This window comes from Coturnix japonica, chromosome 4, assembly GCF_054131305.1.
Source record: "Coturnix japonica strain WE chromosome 4, WE-NBRP24, whole genome shotgun sequence".
Taxonomy (NCBI): domain Eukaryota; kingdom Metazoa; phylum Chordata; class Aves; order Galliformes; family Phasianidae; genus Coturnix; species Coturnix japonica.
Window position 1 is genome coordinate 49,641,237 of NC_140666.1, and position 16,202 is coordinate 49,657,438.

Below are 16,202 nucleotides of genomic sequence, written 5' to 3' on the forward strand. Positions count from 1 at the left end.
AAACACACAGTAGCTTCTCTCCTCCAGTAGAGGAACTAATGCAGTCATAGGCATAAAAATGACTGCAAATCACTCGAGGAACAGACTCAGCAGTTCTCCATGTCTCCCTGAGTCTGCTGAACATTATTAACAATGGAGGCATTTTCAGCTCAGTTACCCACCGGGAACCTCAGTCTTGTGTCAAGCTCCAGAATCCAGTTTCAGCAGGAAGAATGACCGCTACTGAGCCAACAGCAGCCAAGCGACTGTGCTGCTCCTAATTCCTTTCTCCTCCCAGAGCACCCGTACAGCAGAAGGGGAAGGCTGCTTACCAGAAGCAGCACTCACTTCATCTCAGAACAAAAGCCTCAGGTATGGCCCCAACCAAAGAGATAAGCATCTGCTCCTTCTGCACAGGGGCTATACCATGGCTGTTTCCAAGGGACACAATGAGGACTCTGGCAGGCTGTACCCAAGCTTTGCTGCTTTGCAACTCTCACAACCTCCCATGCAGACTGAATCAGCCAACAGGGGTAATGCACAATTAACAGCTTTCAGGGACCACAAGCAGCACGTTTATCATGTTTTACCAGCACTCCAGGTAGGTGCTAATGTTCTCCCTTCTCAGTTTGTAGCAAATTGAATCCCTCATTTTCCAACAGCTGTGATCTTAAGCTCCATTTTCACTCAGTTTCATTGATTAGAAAGTATAAACACAGACACATGCTTCTAGTTCAGTGCATACAATGACAGAAGTGTTATGATACTACCCAACATTCAAACTGCCAGTATCAACCCCAACACAAGGTGCAAATCTAGAATATTTCCTTGAAGGAACAATAAGGTTAAACCAGCCCCAGCGTGCCAGCAGACCGCTTAAACAGCTCATCTTTTAACTAACGATTAAAATGTAAATCTCTCTCCTGTTCCAGCCTCAAACATCTGTTGCTATCACTGCTAATCATCACATACAAGAATGCACAACATCAACATTCTGCAGTCAAAAATATCACTCCAAAAACCTTTCATTCGGAATTCATAGAAAATGTGGTGGTGGTCTTCCTCATTTGGATTTCAGAAAAGTCAGACTGATTTTACTTATTTATTTTGTACAGGATTAGTCTAGAGATTAATGCAAACTAGTGAGCTGCGTTTAATGATCACAGACAACCACTTAATAAAAAAAGATGTAGGAGAAAAGATTGCAAGGCATCAATAATGATCCTAATTGCCATCTGAGTTATAAAATGCCAGTTATCAATATAACTTCCCTCATCATTTGGGAATCACTCTGTATCTACCTCTCACCGTATCGTATGGAGCAGGAAAGCTGACCACCTGCTAAATATGCTGGTAAGGGCCATTTAGGGTAGGAAACCTTGGTAATTATAGAAATTCTGTTTTTATTAAACTTGCTGCGTACTATCTCCATACTGCAAATCTAAAATAGAGCACTGTTCATTGTTACCATCTCTGCTCTTCCAGCAGGCAGTGATAAGCCAAATGAAAAGCTTATTTAATTCTTAGTTTATTTTCAAGGAACCTTCTGCTTTCCCTGTCAATGCCTTAAAGAACCCTGCAGTAATAGAAAGGCTTCGCAGAAATCCTAGAGGTCTTTATAAAAATAGGATATGGTAATTCAGCAATCCCTGCAGAAATCTGAAGGATTTTCAATAACATTACGACGGAACATTAATAAAGGAATGCACATCTTGTGGTACGAGTATTGCAGTACTGCTGACAATATTTCATTATGAAAATTCCTAGAGGGCAGCAGGGATCCAGCTATGAAGACAGCACTGACACCCACAGCTCATAATGTAAGGGAGCAGAACGTAGGCTATCATTTATTAAAGAAAAGCTGGATTCTCACAGTCCTTCAGAGCTCATTCTTTTGGGTGCAGTTTCAGCCTTCAGCCCACCTAAAGCACATGTTAAAACATATCAAAATGGCATTAGCAGTCAGGGTGTACTTATCTTTCAAGGCTTTACTTTAATAGACACTTTATCACTAGTTTTAATTAATGTAATTGCCACACTAAACTCTTGAGGGGAGAACACAGATGAAAAGACTTCACAAGATACCGATATGACAGGTTTATTAACATTATTGCACAGTGACTGCAATGCCTATCAAGGCTGATCCTTCCAAATTGACATCTGTGCCTGTAATTCAGAAGGGGGACTCAGTAACATATAACCTTGAGCATGCAATGATGTAATTACTGAGGAGAAATGAGATGGAATTACAAATTTAATTTACTTTGACATATTTGACCAAAAAAAATATAGCTAATGTAGTTGGTAAATTGTGAAATCAAAGAAGTAGAGATTAGAAAGGAAGCAATGTACACCCTTCGTCAGCTTGTGGTTCCAACCTGCAAGTAGCCCACAGAGCCAGAAGTATTGCAGTAGAAGGCTGCAGTGAGTCTAAAAGCAGTAGAAGCTCACATAGGTCTGTGCAGGCAGCGGACAGGAGCTAAAAGCAACACTTTGCTTGTCACTTGCTCTGTGCTGCTCCGATTGCCACAGTTGAGCTGAATTCACATTTTCTTGGTAATTAAGGTTAGCAGGACAGAGTGCATGCAGTCTCAGCCCCAAACAAACCAGATACACAGAGCACTCTGCCTCAGTAGTCAGCTACAGATTATACATGTGTCTTGACAAGGATTTTACCAGTAATGTAATGATCCACAGTAACGTCTCCTAGCAGTGAACCCAGTTTCTGGTCTCAATGCACTGCCAGCACCTGCAGGATTTATCACAGAATGGTTTCAGTTGGAAGGCACCTTAAAAAGCTACCCAGTTCCAGCCCCTGCTGTGACCATCCAACTCTTTATCCACCAAATACTCCAGCCTTCAAATCCATATCTCCCAGCTTAGAGATAAGAATGCTATGTGGGACCATGTCAAATGCCTTGGACATGTCCAAGTAGACAACATCAGTTGCCCTTTCTTTTTCCACCAATGCTGTTACTCATTCATAGAAGCTCTGTGCTTGCAGCTTGCCACTTATGCCAAGCGCTGCAAGTTTATGCAAGATCTCTTTTTCCTTCCTCCCTGCCCATTTAACCTCTCATAACAGATTCACAGAAAGACTTCAGGAAAAATAGGCTATTACAATACTAAGAATTTTTTATTTGTTTAGACAATACGAACAGAGAACAAGAATGTAAAATATTTATTCAAGCAAATGACATTTTATCATTTTCCATACTAATGTGGTAAGAAGAGAATGAAAACAGCTTAAACTCAATGGATGGAACCTAGTTATCAGATAAGACAATTAAAAGAAAAAAACTGGGAAGTTAGCCATGCCACAACCTGACATCTGCAGCTTGAGCCTCCTTTCTTTGTGCACACGTACTTTTGCATATGTGTACAGGAAAGTGTGCAAACCAGCCCCTGCACTGGCTTCCTCAGGGCCCTTCTCACTCCCATAATTTCCATAGACTCAAGTGGCTCATTCTTCAACTTGGCTCAGTTGCATCACTAAAATTCCCAAAATTCTGGCCAGAACCTTCCAGTCATAGACAATAAGTACAAATTTGCATACTGTCCAATACTGTAGCAAGTTAATAGTAGCATTGAGATTGTTTTTAACACAGGTAGATATATCAGGTCACAACAAACAATTCCAAATATGACATGCCATTTCGCTGCTGATGTCACGGAGATGCTTGGACAAGGAAACCTGGTGTAGGTAATTGTCATGGTTATTAATGCCCTCAGTGGGTACTGACTAGTAACGTTCGTGGCCAAGCGCTAGACCCATGTATTCTGGCACCTGAATCAAATATTTTGTACTGCATAAATTAAATACCTAAGATTGTATTTGAAGCTGCTCTTAAAGCACAGAGCTGCTATGGCAACAGCTTTTGTAGGGAGCAGCTTCTCTCCTCTCTCCATGCCATCAGCACTGTAACAGTGCGTTCTCAGCAACACCCCCCAAAGAAATGCCCCAGCCGCAAGAAGTCCAATGGGCAGCTCAACACTTCCATCAGCAGCAGTGCTTTCTGCAGGCTTGATTGGCTTTCACTGGAGATGTGCCTCCTAAATATGAACTGCAAGGTAAATAGGCAGGGCTACCTTGGGGACTCCTGCTGATGTGCTGCAGAATGACAGCAACTCTACTCTGACCTCAGTACCCACTGAGGGCATTAATAACCATGACAATTACCATAGAAAAAAGACACAGAGAAGACCTAAACAACCGGCTACTACAGACATGGATTCATTAAAATACACAGGGCCTTCCAGGCTGCTGAGCACCCCTGGCATGTTTTAATAACAGAGCAGAAAGGCATCCACTTCTTTTCATGATTTCCTGCGGGGGAGAAGGTGTCATGCCGGCACAGCCACAGCAGCAATGACAACAGAGCATTGAGGCGGACAAAATTGCAGAGATGGAAAGGCAACAGCTACCCAAGTGAAGCTTTTCATTAGCGACTGCCCTGGACCAGAACACAGTATCTGAGCCCTTTCTCCTAGAGACACTCCGGTGGAGCTGTGCACTGACTTTGTGCCCGGAACCCACGCTGTGTTTCATGCAGCGCTCAGTGTTAAGGCCTTGTGTTGAATGTGTCATGGGATGTGAGGCCTAATCCTCAGCTCTCAGCAATTCCTACCTTGCTGCAGACCTCAGCTCACAGCTACAGCTTTTTTGCAATACACACACGGAGTTCTCCTTCATTAGAAGCCATTACAACTGCAGGGATAACAAAAGCCAGTTACCAGAAGGTGAGGCCTGCAGCTGCCAACCAAGTTGCTAGTGACACACAAAGATAAAACCAGAGCCAGGGCTTGCCAAAATGCCACCGGAGACCCTAGAGCAATAGGAGGGGATGGGATGAAAGGAGCAGTGACAGCCATTTCTGGGTGGCAGAAGTCTGTGACCCACACAGTCCTGCCCAGGCAGCAACACATCTACTGGGGAAGCTGTCCATCCCTGTAAGGACATAGAGATTAAAGGAAGGCATCACACCCATGTTGTCCTTGAAACGCTGCCACCTCATTTTCATCATGTCAACTCACCTGCTGCTTCCAGCAGATTCATGAAACAAACCTCTGCTTTCCAGAGAAGAAAACCAACAACCCTATCCTAGCAAATTCCCCTGTAACACACTGGCTACCAAAGCTGCGCAGGGAGGCTGTAGGAGAGGCTGTGTACTCCCATCCCAGAAGCTGTGCCCCTCATGCACAGGCAAAAATGGGAGGAGTGATGAGTCGAATGGGGAAACAAACAGCAGACAGCAAAACAGCTGCAGCAACTAGCGCTGCTCTGAACAGAACCCACTTTCAGCTTGGGAAGAGCCTGAGGATGAGAACATCAACATTTCCTCCGTTCCCTCCGTGTCTCGAGACTCCATCTGCTCTGTGTCATGGAGGATTCCGAGGCACCACTGACTTTGTTATTGTTGTTACAAAAACCTTTCTCAATGAACGCTTTTGATCCCCACGTAAATCTTTTTTTGAACATCCACAGTGGGCTGCGGCCCAAAGGCAACACTCATTTTCATACCATCAGGATTTTTCTGTCGTGTGTGTAAGTCAGTTAAGAAAGGCAAGATGCATACATGAGCATATTTTTCGGCATTTTGCCATGCTCTGGGAAAGCAGTTGTTTTCTTTAGCTGCTGCTATAAATCAAAGCATGGAGATATGAAAACATTAAGGTATCCTTATTCATAGCAACGTAAGTGAGTTTGTAGAGTGCTGGCCAAAGAAAACGAAGAAGTCATCTCACTGACTCAAGATGATGAGATTTTTGGCTTCCTGAGTACAACAAAACTGGAAGGATTTTTTTCAGAGCAGCAGAGCTGGTAATCCAATATGAAACTATTCTCCTGTTATTATGCCGTATTCCAATACAACATTTATGATTTAAAAAAGAACGATAAGGTTCATCCAAAAGGAAAAAACAAAACTTAGTCTTTTTCTTTTTTAAAAACTTGAATCTGAATTTGGTGAATTCAAGTGAATTACAGGCTTTAATTTACTTCATTTAATTAAGGATACCAAGGGCATGGCTCCACGCAGTCCCAGTGACACCTGCCCCTCTCTATGCACTCCTCTAGGTCTGTTACTCTCACAGATCTACATTAAACCACTGCAAACACAGAACTTAAATACTCATAATCTCACTGATCGCTATCACTTCTGCTTGGCGTCATGGCAACACATTACCTGGGAGGTAGCTGCCAGCTGCACTGGTTTGCTCATTTGTTAAGCTGGTGTTTTGTAATTTTATCATTACGACGGGCAATTAAATATATAATACAGGCAATTAAGCATAAGGCACAAGGAGCACCAGTAGTTTCTTTGCTCTTCTACTGCAAGGATCCAGGCTGGCATTTTTGTGTTGCTGGGTTTTAACCACAGAATCCCTATAGCAGGAAATGGTCACAGTAGCTTCCATGGCCAACATATCCTGCCAGGGCTCAACCCCATAGACTGGGATGCAGTTCCTTGACCCGGGTCAGTAATTTAACCATCGGCATGAAAGCTAAGTTGAATTCTGCATGTTTCCAAGCAATGATTTAAAATACTTTTGCCTGTAATGCAAAAAACATTTCTGCCCCAGAGCTTCCATCTCAGTCTATACTGAATAGCCATACTTAAAAAACAATCAACAACAACAAAACACTATTATATCTAGAGCGGAAAATGAAAAATTGCACACTATTTTTAAATCTCCAAAAATATTCATTTGGAAGTCATAGAACCACAGAATGGTTAGGGCTGGAAGGAACCTCAAAGATCACCTATTCCCAACCAATTAGTATACTTGGGCCCACACTTGCCTTCCAGCACGTCCTTTTGGCCTTGTATCTTCCCTTGGTTTTCCACCCATTGTTCCCACAAAGGAAGCTTCTCTTGCTTGTGTCAGGAATGCATCTGCCACACTCCACTAAGGAGACCGTCCCCGGTCCACTGGCAGTATTTAACCCAATACAAAATATTATTTTCTGACTTGGCTTTAGTTGCAGCCTTCCTTGTCTTGTATTTTCCCAAAGTACTTCAGCTGGGAACAGACAGACAGATTTTATGACTATAAGGCAAGTTTCCTAAAGGAAAGTTATTTTATGAAGTGCTTTATTATTAATTAATTTATTTTTTTTAGCAAATAGAGAAAGGATTTAGAAGCCAAAGTGAAACACAGCAGTGATGACAGCTGGGTCTGAAATCTACCTGATGACTACTGCCTGGTTTTCAACATCCCCTCGACCACAGCACATAATGCAGCCATTCTGCTCAAAGTGGTGTCAGTCAGTATTAATTAGAGGCACAGGCACATTAACACAGCCACCAGACTGCTCTCTCAGTCTGCTGAACAAAGGCATCATTTTCCTGCTCCTGCTCTTCTAAAATAATCTCCATCCCCGGGTAAATTTAGATTTCAAGGGAAAGTGCAGAAGGTCTCCAACAACCTCATTAAAGCACCCCTTTCATTGGTGAAAGGCAGATGTTTTTATTTGCACAAACAAACCACCAAACATCAACACAGAGTCCCAGACCAGAGACAAACATACTCCAGGAAGGAGAAGGCTGGCAATGGGTCAGTCCACACTGGCTGGCAAGCTTCATTTCTGGAATTAGCTTCTGCAAAAGATTAATCCTTGATATGTTTCAGGGATGCAAATGCTAAATTCATGTGGGCACGTGCAATGTCAAACACAGAGAGGTCACAGGTGCTTGTCAGTTTGACATTTCTGCTCCAAAACCTCACTGAACAGCAAGGTCCATAACCACAACCCACACAGATGTGAACTACAGAATATATATTCCAGGGTGCAGGGAAAGAGGCAGGAAAGTATGGTAGGAAGATGTATAGGGGACCTCCTCCACACCCCAGGCATCCCTTATCAGCTCTTGTTTATGCTACTGAGCTAACACAAATGAGGCATTAACCATTTTAAGCCATGAACAAATGCAATGCATGGATGCTTGGTTTGTGTAACACTACGGTGATACAGACATAGCCATTCTCTCAGGCTTTTCCTCCAGTAGCTCCAACCTCTTGAGCTGCTTTACTCAGAGAAAAAGATTGACAGAACTGTGAGAGAGATGTCACAAATCAAACACCCAGTACTTCATAGGTCATATTCTGAGAGACAGTGACAATAAATCTGACTTTATTTCCTGAATTACAATGCTAGCTTTTTCCTCAGACTAGTATTTCAGAATACCCTTGAGAACTTCCATATTTAAGTATGCCATTTCCCATCCATATTTACTGGAATAGCACTTCACCCTGCAATTCTTCATGATCTCATTCGTTTTGAATCTGAGCATCTCTCCTTCTGCTGTATCAAAAAGCTTGGTCATAGCAAGCTTACATCATAAAACAAAAGCAGTAATTTTTATGATGCATCATACATGAAAACGGGTATTTTGCCATTTTTCTTTTACCTCCACTTCAATTCTAATCTAATTTTGAATGTTATTATTAGAGATTAGAGTTTACTGTTACAATTTGCCCACAGTGAGAGATACTTCATTCTCATTTCATCTGTTTGGATTAGCATTGCACAGCCGTCACGACTGCAGCACAAATTTAACACATTCTTCATACGTATTTAATTTTGTTCTTATTTTGAGAGATACAGTTTTTCCCTTAGTTTCCAGTCATTTTGGTGGCAAAAAACACCTCACACCCAGAAATAACCCTGCCTCCTTCTGGGTGTAGGATTTACTAAAGCCATTCTGTCCAGGAAAGAAAAATCAATCATATTTCCATTCCCTAGAAACAAGAACTCTCTTTCGTCAGAGGGCTGGGAGTTGCTCGCAGCACAAGCTGACATGCACATATACGGGCTTTCCCACTGACACAATGGAAATTCCTCATCAGGAAGGATTTCTCTGCCCTCCAGCTGGAGGTGTGCTACAGCCACTGCTCCAGCGGCTCACTCTGATCTGCTTCAAATGGAAACTTGAAATGGAAAGTTTCAGTGGATGCAGGTTTTTGCAAACACATTCCAATATTTATCAACAAATCCCAGCATACGCTGCCTTGATGTTCATGTCTTTATACGACAACAGATTGCGGTGTGGGCAAACACACTCAGTGCAAAATGCAACAGGCTTCATCTGCTGTTTACCCCGGGACGATGAGCAGTTTTTTACCCCAAGACAACACGTAGCTTTCAGCACATTCAGCACATTGCTCTGTCTCCACCACAACGTCCCTCCAACAGCCTCATCTCCTTTCACATGCCTGGGACAAAAGGAAACACACCACAGTACCTCTGTTCCCACTGCTGCAGTTCTTCTGAGGCCTCCCTGTAGTCTGGTAGGACAGCAGAACACACGATCTAACTAGTAACAGGTCATACGGGTGTTGCTCCCCACCGATGTATGTTGTATTTCCATCAGGGCTGCTCTGTCTCCTGCCTACACAGTCCCAGACAAAGGTTACGCTGCCACAGCACTTTCTACATGGAAGAGCCATTCCCCGTGAATGCCCCTCATGCAGCAGCAGCAGTGTGAGGCTGCTCAATGCAGCCCTAGGAGCTGCAGGAAGCAGGGGAGAGAGATAAGGCTGCTCCAACAACAGCAGGATGCCTCCATCCCAGGAGAAGCTTTGCTCAGGGCTGCTGCATGAGACTTTCCCTTTAGAAAACTCAGCTTTAATTCACCAGATGTAAAAGACAAAAGCACAGGAGGAAAAGCCTTACACTCTTCCCTGCAGAGAGGTGTTCCACCTCAGGGAACACCACCACAAACTCTGAACTTGGGTTCTCAAAATTAAAGGTTGGGTCCCTTTTGTCCTCCTGGAGCCTTCCCTGACAGTTTAAGGAAATGGGCTTTTCCCAGTTCATAGTGTGATGCAGGAGAACCATGGATTTCATCTGCAACACAGCAGACACAACACAGGAATACAACAGGAAAAAGAGAGAAGAAACAGAAGGATTTGTGGGTTTGGGTTTCTTTTCCTTTCTAAAGAAGGCAAACCGTCAGAAGTTTAAATTTCATGGAAATGACTGCATCGCTCACATTCCAAATTTAGCTGCAACAGCCACATGAGATAAGGCAAAGAGCCCCAGTGCTGTGTCACAACTGCAGTTCGGTATACGGAACAATACCAAACACACGTCCTTTTTTGGCATCTGCAATGGAGAGGCTTAAGCTTCAGCACCTTCCCAAGAGCTAGAGAGCACACTCCACTCAAGCTCCCTTCAGTTCAGATGACTCCACTCATCTACTTAGTAATAAATTGGTTCCCAGTATTCACATACCAAACTGCAAGTCTGTTCCTCCTCACTCTGATGCCAATTTTGTTTCTGGTGTAAAATGAATGTTGCTATCATCTGCTCTTTCTTGTACTGTCTCAGCCCATCCCATCATGATCTATCACAGACTGCCTGTCAGCCAATTGTGTGTGAGCTGAAAACACCAAAGCCGTAATAAACTGGAGTTCACTCCTCATTGATTCTCATTTCACCCAACCCAGCTGCTGCCCAGCAGTGATGCTGTCCCTTGAGAGGAGTTCCCTGCTCTGCCGGGCCCTGCTGTCACCATGCACAGAGCACCATGACCTCTGAAGGACATTCAGACCTCAAGAGCACAACACAGGGAAATCTTGTTCAAACCCTCAGGGTATTTGTCTTTGCTTTAGCTTCCTAAAACAAGCACTTATGAGGAAAATAAGGCTTTCTGGGTTTGCTTGTTTTTTGCCTAACCAGTTTTGAAAAGCTTCCTTCATCCGTATACTTTTAGCAACTGAATGCTCAAAAAGCAGAAAGCTTCTTGACAAAGGAGCCATGACCTGTATCTTGCCCTACTCAGCAGCACTGTATCCTTCTTCTGCCTGCTTATGGAATAAAGCAAAATGTTGCACGTGAAAGGAGGTTCAGCAATTAGGGCTTCTTCCTATGACTCCTCAAGAGCTTTTTGCACGGCACTCACAAATTCTTTTAAAATTTCTCTGCCACATTTTCCTCTCTCTGCAAAAAGCAATTAAGCATATTCACTGACCTCACAGGAAAGACACGTTGCTTCGGTTAATTAAAGGCTTTAATATCACCTAGTGAAGGGCTTTATTGGGATGCAAAGTGTGTAATAAACCCAGAAAATGAACCAGAGCAGAGGAAGAGGTCATCTCCAAAGTAAAGTGTGTCAAATAGAGATCTCACTGAGATTTAAACAAAAAGTTTCCATTTAAATTAGCACAATGTGCTTTCTCACCATACCTAAACTGAGACTTTACAGTGTGAGCTCACGTGCTAGTTGGGGAACTGGAAGGAATGTATTTAAAGGCAGTTTTTGATCAAAGGTACCTGACCTAAACTGCTGCCTATATGGATCAGCATGCTGACTGCTACAAGCTGTACAAAGGCACCAAGCACCAACAACAGTACCCCTCTACCACAATTCACTCTCAAGCAAAAGCCTCTTGAATCTTTTGAGGTTAAGAATAAAAAAACAACAACCAATCAGCTGCTTTCAGTACAACACCTGGAAGCCTGCAGAGAATGACTTCTTACAAACTATCACCTCACCAATCACTTCCACCTGCCGAACACTGCATTTTTAATGCTCTAACAAGTGTTTAGAAATCTGATTTACAGCCTTCTGCCAACAGCAACCAGGGTGAAAAACCTACTTCTGGACCTGAGGAGGAAAAGGAGGAAAAGGAAAAGTCAAGGAAAAGTTCAATCTCAAAGAAAAGGTACAGGTTATCAGAAGCATCGTCCTCTAAGTAACTGCTGCCCCAAGCTGAACGACCCTGTTCCTGGTGGTGTTGCAAGCCTGACACCGCCATACTCAGATCAAAATGCATTTTTCAGAAAGTCTGTTCCAAAGAGCAGGTGCAATCTTGAAAAATCAGCATCAAAGGACCGCAACTGCTCTTCCAGCAGCAGGAATGAATGGTGAGAACTTGCAGCTCATTACATGCATGTTGTTACGGCGCATCATAACTCAGTAAAATATGTATTGAAGGCGTCTGTGGATAACGGTCAAGTTAAGCACTGCAGTAATCTGCTACCACCTGACATGCACAGACAGAAGTCAACAACTCAGTTTAATGATTTAAGGATTAGAATGACTTTGGTTTTGTATCAGACTTGGCTTAAGAAGGATGAGCTGGATTCATTAGAAAATGGGGTTTAATTAATAGACTACTTCAAGGTATAATTAGCTAATGAAGTACAGAAACAAAAAATCAGAAAGCAGTTTTAACCCAAAGTACACAACTGTGATTTACAGCTCTGCAATTAAAACGTGGAAAGAGTTCATGTGATAACTGCTCATCTTCACTAATAGCCCAGAAACCAATGCTTCTTTGAATTGATCTTCAAATATTTAAGTGCAGCCCAGGCTTCACAATTTGCTGCTGAGCTGTATCACCTGCATATATAGACTGCAGTAGATAGAGGTGTGGAGCAGATGTGCACTCCACTTATTTTCATTCCCAGTGGCACAATAAAGCCAGGAAGAAGCTGCACCAACTAAGATGTCTGCCCAGTCTGAGCATGCGCGGACATTATGGTATGAGTACAACCCTATTTTGTTAAGACAGGTAGGCTCTGCCCACCCGCAGAGCAGGGCAACTGCAGCATCCAGATCTGGGTGCTCCCACACAGCCCATAGTACTGCAGTCCCCAGTGATGCTCAGTACATGACCAGCAGCACAGTGTCTCACCCACTGCCCCAGGTAAGAGGCTTAGGGCTCAGGGAGGAGAGGAGGAAGGGATTTAAAATCCAAATGCTGTGCAAGCACATGTTGACTTCATAACAACCACCCAGAGGTGGTGTTACTCCCTTCAGCATGGTTTCCACTTTCCACAGAGCCACAAATATTTATAATGCAATAGCATTATCCAAATTAACAGTCGTTAATATAGGAAATTGAACAGTCTGATCCTCTGCTGTCACCTATAGCCAGTATCTTGGACCGGGCAACAATGGCAAAACCAACCATATATTGCAGTGTGCTGGGAAAAGACCCAAAGGCTGCAAGGATCTATCAGGGGAGACAGAAAGATACAGCCAAGAACACACAAGGGTAATTTCTGGAGGCTAACAAGACCTCGATGCCTCTCAGTTTGGGTTGTTTGAATTCAGGATCACAGCACAAGGCAGCCCTGCACACAACACTGATTAAGCCATTTCCAGTCAACCTCTCCAGCAGTTGTTAACCTTCAAAGCTTTGGGTCTATAAGAAGACATGCAGCAATTCTTAACACAGGCACAGTGTCCCCCAGAGACGTGCTATTTGCAGCAGCACCGAAACATTCATCATTGAAACTGCAGTAAAATCTCATCTACTTTATCCAGAATTAACCCAACTGATCATCATCTTCATTATTCAGAGGGTCTAACAAATTCTAAACTGTGGGAACTCAGCTTGTTGAATTCAGATCATGGAATAATTGACTCTTCATTCCCACTGCCTTCACTTGGGACGTCAGTGTTGTGACTGGCAATTCAATGGTCAGTGCTCAAGACCATTTCTGGAAGAGGTAAATCTAGATTTGCCAGCATCAGCGAGAGCAAATCAGGGGATTTCTCGTATTTGAATACATTTTCTAAACACACCCTCAAACACCGTTAAAAATAGAATCCCATGGGAACACGACTGACCTCTGTCAGTTGTCTTGATCCAGTTCATACAAGCTTGAGGCAAATACATCCTATTGCTGGTGCTGCCTGTGCTATATACACACAAATGCACACATCTAACAGGGATACACAAAGCCAGGCTGTCAAACTGCTCCAGCACCTCTCTTCTCATGCACCCATGGTAGCCCTGGGAGCAGCGTGAGGTCCTGGCCAGCGCATTGCAGCAGCATGTTTTTAGTGCACAGAGCTGCAGCAGCTCAGCCTGCTGATAGCAAGATGAGATTGCTAAATGCAGAGTTCATGGGAATTTGGCCATGCCCCTTTCCTCAGTGTTCTACAAAGCGCATCAAACAAGAGGCACGCTATGCTATTTTAAGACAACATTATCACCGAAGATAGAATACAAGCAGTTTTAAAATTAAGCCAAACTTCAAGTCTCTCCCTGAATCCAAGCCTGACCGAACAAGGAGTTGGCAAACATTGCACAACTGTGTTAAAACAAAAGGCTGAGAACACAAAGCAGCAGAACACAAGCCAGCAACCCATAGTATAACACATGTGTCAAAGTGTCCTTGCCTAAGCACAGTGACTAGCAAGCTAGAATCTCCTCTTCAAAGTGCACCTGAAAAAGCATCACCTCTGGCAAACCCGTGAGGAGGTGGGAAGGATGCTGCTGAAATCAACAGCTTGTCCCCTCAGCAGCATCACAGCGGGACAGGGCATGGCACATCCCAGCAACCCTCCTGAAAACAAAGCTCTGAGCTCTCACCTGGCACCAGCACCCACTGGCAGCAGATCTGGCAACGGCGCAGGCACCTCCGGCGCGACACTGGGGTGGCTGCCAGTCCCTCTCCCACTATCGGCTCTCTGGCGGCGCTCCCTCCCGTGACTCCATTGCCCAGGAATGGCACCCCCTCATCCCCAGGGCTGTGCCTTGGGCGCGTGGGGCCAGGCTGTGCCAGCCGCCGTGGGGACAGGCAGAGGTGGGGAACACGGCGCCGGAGCAGAGCCCACCCGCAGCTGGCACTGCACGGACATACAGGCAGGCACGGTCAGTCTGCCAGAACCCCCCCATCAGCCGGACTGCCAAGGAGAGGCGGAGAATTGTCTTTCATAAGTTAATAAAGTTAGCAGAGAGGAAGGGATCCCAGGACGTGGCTACAGGCTACTCACCCCAGCACTGAAAGGGCTCTGCTGTTTTGGCGTTGTCCTTTTTTTTTTTTAAAGCAGGATTCCTTCACTTTGGGAAATGTACTTTTCCGCTACTCTCATTTGCTAACTTGTCCAAGATCCTGCAAAATCCCTGAAAAGGCTCGGAAAGAAGAAGGGAGGATTTGAAAGCTGACGGTCAGGGCAGGAATTCATGGAACGAGAGCTTTAAGGGCCAGAGCAGACGGAGGCAGCCAGCTAACGCTTTCCTGCCCTGTCTCTGACCCGCAGACCTACTCCAGGGGCACGCCGAGGGTTACAACAGGGCAATACCTGCTCTTGATGGGTGATCCTCCGCATCAGCGTGGGCTCCTCGGAGACCCGCCTGGCCCCACCGTGTCCCGCAGACCCCTCACAGCCACTGCGCCGCTGCTCCCAGGCCTTACAATCGAGTGGTTGGTTGTAAGAGGACTAAAAATAGTGCTGAGTTTTTCACTGGAGCACTTGCTTGAGTGAGCATAGTGCCAGGCAGCCTATGTGTTAGCGGGCTGCGTGCAGACCTCTAGCATTAAATACAGCTCAGATCTGCCTGAAAATGTGGCCACGGGAGACTTTAAACAGACTCTGTCTATTTTTTTCTGTGTTTTTTTTTTTTTGGTTTGTTTTTTTTCTCTCTTTTGAAGGACAGCACAAAATAAATCCCGCTTCTGACCACCCTAAGACTAAGTGAGCAGAGTTGTTTTAAGAATGTCCTGAGGGAAAGAGTGAGTCACTTCAGCTGCTTTTATGATAAAAGATCCCTGGAGGAAGTATATCTCTTTAGTCAGTAGGCTCTGAGTTCTTTAGGGATCTGTGTGCCCCGCTGAAAAACAACATTTCACTTTGTTGGGCTTGGTAGTTGTTTGTTAATAGCCTGACCACCTGCTTCCACCTCAGAGCTAACATCAGCACAGGAACCAGAGCAGGATTTTGTACCGGCATCAGGAGAAGGATTAACAGAAGCATCTGCCCTGCAGGAGCCTTAAAGACACTGCATGAGGAGGTTTATGGCACTGGTTGCCACGTGCAGAAGAAAAAACAGAGGGAATTCTTTTGCAAAGGCTCTCGTTGCTGTGGCTTGTTAAGAATCACTAAAGGCAAAGGGTGCAAAAATTTAAGACACCAACACCAGAGCTGCTGCCAATCCAGGCCGGGAGCCCAGAAGCATGTTTAGGGGCAAGTCTCCCCATCAGCATACACCAGGCTCACATCCATTTACACACAGAGACATAGCAAATCAGTGAAAAAGTGACCATGGGCGCTGCTCTGTGACAGCATCCAGGATCCCGCGTTCTGCATTCACACAGCAGCAGAGGTGGCCACAAACAACAGTTCATCCCTGCTCCACTCTGCAGCTATTGTTTAGACAGAGAAAGAGCATTAACAGAGCACAAATCTCTCACTAATTTAGCCTCACTTTGCCATCTGCTACTCCCCAGAAGTTGATCCTAATGAGAAAATACTTGAAAG

At 44.4% G+C, this 16,202-nt stretch overlaps 1 protein-coding gene across 7 annotated transcripts in view; it reads right to left on the bottom strand.

Moving 5' to 3' along the window:
- The window catches only part of ARHGAP24 (Rho GTPase activating protein 24), a 184,033-nt gene that overhangs the window by 45,993 nt on the left and 121,838 nt on the right, over window positions 1-16,202 (bottom strand). The window contains exon 1 of one of the 7 annotated variants that reach the window (XM_015861773.3): window positions 15,027-15,284. The exons of 4 other annotated variants lie outside the window; for them this stretch is intronic. The gene's annotated coding sequence lies outside the window, so the exon portion shown is untranslated. Of the gene's footprint in view, window positions 1-14,313; window positions 15,285-16,202 lie in introns of those variants that run through there. 2 more of the 7 variants (XM_085546766.1, XM_015861774.3) reach the window with 2 other exon arrangements.